This window comes from Cyprinodon variegatus, unplaced genomic scaffold (assembly GCF_000732505.1).
Source record: "Cyprinodon variegatus isolate N-32 unplaced genomic scaffold, C_variegatus-1.0 Scaffold376, whole genome shotgun sequence".
Classification (NCBI taxonomy): Eukaryota; Metazoa; Chordata; class Actinopteri; order Cyprinodontiformes; family Cyprinodontidae; genus Cyprinodon; species Cyprinodon variegatus.
Window position 1 is genome coordinate 311,792 of NW_015150829.1, and position 4,760 is coordinate 316,551.

General features: G+C 39.1%; 1 protein-coding gene across 29 annotated transcripts in view; it reads right to left on the bottom strand.

The window, feature by feature from the left end:
• The window catches only part of LOC107092344 (CUGBP Elav-like family member 2), a 312,350-nt gene that overhangs the window by 32,167 nt on the left and 275,423 nt on the right, over positions 1–4,760 (bottom strand). The gene's annotated exons all lie outside the window — the stretch shown is intronic.

The window sequence follows — 4,760 nt, forward strand, 5'->3', positions numbered from 1 at the left end:
ATATATTAGCTGCAACATATGAATCAAGATGCTATGACTGAAAAAAATTGATTGACAGATGACCGTTGATATATGATTGGCTGAATTTAGGTGTTCAGGATGACGTATAACTAACTGGCCTGCAGAAGATAATGGGGAAAAAAAAAACAGATTTTAAGTCAGGATTTTCTTTAAATAGAAAATTTCTCACTTTTGGGACAATATGGTCTGATAAAGAGGACATTTATATGCATGTTTAAGCCAGAATGATTTGACATTTAAATATGATTTCCCTACGACTTTAAATGAAGTAATAATTACCCATGATGCACCGCAAAGAAGAGAACACAAAATGGCCACAAGGTAAGATTGTTTGACATCTTTAGATCATGACAACTGTTAAGTTTCTCCTTCCATATGCCTATTTTTACACTACAGGTGATCATTACTGTAACCTATAATACCTCAGATGGTCCAAGTTCTACATCATAAAGGATCTGATCTGCAGAAATATCTTAAAACACGTGAAGTTAACAAAGGAGTTGGAGTCGGAGGCTCTTCCACACACTCAGCCACACAGGACACGCACACAGTCGCTCAGGAAACGCAGCTCTAAAGCCAGCGGGGCTTTCTTCTTCTTCTTCTTCTTCCCCACAAGGGCTCAGTTATCTCTGAGTCCAAAACGCTTTCACCAGACACTGATTTCCTGACTTCTCAAACTATTTCATCATCTTTTAGAAAGTGAGACTCGATGCATGTGTCGGTGTGAAGTAAGTGAGAGTGATTGGGAACAGCAGCAGGGGGGGGGGGCGATAGGGCAAGAGGGAGATTCAGAAACGTGGACAATCACTCGTAATTGTCTGGATTTCTTCTCCTCAAACCTGCTGCTGCTGTTGGAGGCGAAGTCGAGCACACAAAGGGACCAACATATCGGACATGAAGCGCGCCGCGTTCCCTGATGAAAGTTACAGTGAAGCTCAAAGAGATAATCTGTTGCAACACAACCATTCCTCGCGCGGCGCAATCAAAGCCTAACTAGGGGCAAATCCGTCTGAAAACAAAGGCAATCTGCCACGGGAGGATAAAAACCTTTTGATTGAAACATTTAGTTTGAGGCGGGGATCCGCGCTCGGCGGAGGAGGGAAGGGATTTGGCTGCTTTGCAGAAGCCGCCGTGCACGTTCAGAGCGGAGAGGCGCCAAATGTCAAGTGCCTGGGACTCAGGTGGAACCGTTTCTCGCTCTTTGGCTCCGAGATGCAATAGTTCAATCCAACAAAGCTTTCAGTGGGAGACGTCCAGCCTAAAGTCTCAGCCGTGATTCTATAGGTTTTGTTTCCAGATATCCAGACCTAATATGTTTTTTTATCTTTGAGTTTTTCAGAGGTAGGTGTCTGGGTCATTTCAGCCGTCTACGCCAAGCCTGGTTCATCCACCTGCATCCAGGAGCAGAGGTGGAAAAGGTACTAAAATATCATACTCAAGTAAAAGTACCAATACTTGGATGAAATATTACTCAAGTACAAGTAAAATTACCCATCAGAAAATTACTCAAGTAATAAGTAGCTAATTTAAAATGTATTTTAAGTAAAAGTTACTTAGTTACATTAAAAAAAAACAGTTGAACAGGGTAGGGGATCTCTCCCATACAGTGAAAATAGGACAAGGAGTCATAAATCCAAAACTATTTAGTTTTTAATTAAAGAAAAATCTATACAAATGTATACACATGTAATGACAAGATAACACATGTCACACATGTCTTTTAAGACCCTTATAAATGTATAATGTGCCATTTTAGAGCAGAACATCCCATAAAATGTTTTCAATGTTTCCACATCAATTGAAAGTGGAATTGCCATGAATTGTTCATTCTGAGTGCCATCCTTCTTTTAACATAAACAGTTATAATTCAAATCAAGGCTAAATCACGTGTTTTGACTCCATAAATAACCAAAATAGAACTAAAATCTCAGTGTCAGGGACATTTCGGAAAAATAAAAGCAAAATAGTGCACTCTGACGGCAGGCTGGGCGTTTAATGTCTAATGATAAAACACGTCAAAAAAACTTCTAACTAAAAAAATTATAAATGACACTCCCCCATTAAAGGAGAAATCCAGTGAGTTTTCACATAGATCTGTTTCTCGGTATTGAAAAAAACCCCCGAAAACAACCGGTTTTACCTAGCTTGAGTTGCTACGGCCAGCAGCTAACGCAGCCTGGCATCTACAGTGCTACACTCTAGGGGCGTGTTCATGAGCCTCCATCATGTTCATACACCCAGAGTGTAGCGCTGTAGCTGCCAGGCTGCGTTAGCTGCTGGCCGTAGCAACTCAAGCTAGGTGAAACCGGTTGTTTTCGGGGGGGGGGGGTTCTCTGAACCGTCCTCGCTCCAGACTTGGCGCCTGGTAGCCTAGATCTACATGCTGATCACGTCACTCACTGTAGTGCTTCCGGGCCCGATTTTTTGTCTTCCTTTCAGTTTTCCAAAGTTTCTTTTTTACTCAGTAACGGATTTGTAATGTAACGAAATACAATACTTCACTCAAAACGTAATCAAGTAAAATTTAAATTACCGATTTTAAAAACTACTTGAAAAATACAAAATACACAAAAAAACTACTCAATACAGTAACTTGAGTAAATGTATTTCGTTACTTTCCACCTCTGTCCAGGAGCAGGTTGGAAGGTAGACAGACTGCTAAACCAACACCGTAGGTCGTCGGCCAAACTCTTTCTGCACCAAAACAAACCAAAACTTTGGGTTCATTTCTCTAAAAAGCTCACATCTATCAACACTGCAAAAAATCTAAATCTAAATAAGTAATTTTTTCGTAAATTGAGGAGGTAAGTGAGACGCTTTGCCAATAGAACAAGACAATTTACATTCAAATAAGAGCAAAATATTGCATTATCTCATTCCGAGCGCATATTATGTAATTATCTTATCTTAATAGTAAAAATTGATCTTCTTTACCTGCTCAAATTAAGGGTGAATACACTTGATTTAAGTGTTTGGATACAAATATCATCCAGGTCATTGTCATTCTATAAAAGTAAAAAAAAACAATCCAGTTTGAAGATGTTTCGCTTCCCATCCAGGAAGCTTTTTCAATTCAAAATGTCAGAAATAGCGTTGAGTTCTAGGCTTTATAGAGTGGACAAAAGTAAAGCCTTGTTTTTGTTAAGAAAACATGCAAATTGAACCGGACGAACGGGTCCACCCCCTAGGAATGGGGGTCGTTTGGCTTCTTTGTTAGCCTGCAATGCCCCATACCTGTCTATGCCTCTGAAAGGGGGGTCGTTAAAGGGAATTGTTGGCCTGGCTGAACAGGCGAGGTCTTCTGTTTCCCTATAAGGTGGTGGGGGATTTGGTTCTTAAAGGGAAAAAATCTACAAAACTGAGACATTTTTTACACTAATGTGGACATAAAAACAAAGAATGAATAAAATAAAAACTTTAAAAATGTTAATAAAAATCTTTGTTTGTGGTGAAACTAAATAAACTGAATGATAATAAAGAATTTCAACTCCTGCGACTTTTTCTGGAAGTTTTTCTGCAACTGTTTCCTGCTAATTAATGAGGTGGAAGCTGACACAGCAGCAGATCCCTCATCTTCACAGACAAAGAGTCACTCAGGAAACTCAACAGGAAGAGGAAAAAAAGAAGCATAATTACAAAGCAAAGCTGGCTATCATCACTTTCCAACGTGACATCAAAACTGCAGGCTGCCGCCGTTCTGAGCCCAAAAAATGGCACCTTTCTTCTCGGCGCAAAACGAGAACTGATAATTAACATGGCAGGATGCTGGAGAGAAACCTGGCAAAATGTAGCTACTGTCATCTGAATTATGATATCACCATGTTAGAAGTTTAAACTTCATTTTTATATTTTCAGCAAATGATGGAAACTATTTAACAGGACAGAAAGAAAACAAAGCCAAGCCAGCTAATGCTAACACCCAAATCACTCTGTTGTGACATAAGGGTCACAGAGGAAGCTTGTGAAACTCCTGGTAACAGAGGAAGCCACTGAAAGGCCAACATCAGGAGTGGCACAGTGGGTCATGTTTTAGGTTCTATGCTGGAATTATTGGCTTCATGAAGATTTCTGCACATCCCACCAAACTATTTCACTGACTTATCAAATTCATGCATCTTATTGCATTTGGCTACAACTAAATATAATCCACTGCATTCAGGAGTGGATTTAGGAAATGTGGGGCCCTAGGCAAATACGGGCAGGGGGCCCTCTGAATTGAGAAGACAAAACATAAAAACAGACCCATTATACAGATAGAGAAATGTTAACAGAATAGACATCCATTATCTGTTCTAGGTTGTGTCCCTCTCTTCTTGTTTTCCTCTCTATGTTTTGTACTCAGCTGACTTTTCATGCTGTCTCTAAAGGAATGAAAGATTTTTCCAAGCACTAAGCTCACTTAGCTGATTGCTCCTTCCTGTGTTTTGGAAAAGGCAACGGCAAAAGTAAATAACCCAGTCCTTCTTTTCAATAAAGAGATAAACTAGAGGGATAAAAAATAGAGATAAACTATAAAGATAAGCTAAAGAGATAAACAATAGAGATAAAATATGGAGATGAACTAAAGTTAAACACTAAAGAGATAAGCTAGAGAGATACACTAGAGATAAAATATAGAGATAAACTAAAGAGATAAACTAGCAAGATGAACAACAGAGATAAACTATAGAGATAAACTAGCAAGATTAAAAACAGAGATAAACTATAGAGATAAAATAGAGAGATAAACTAAAGAGATA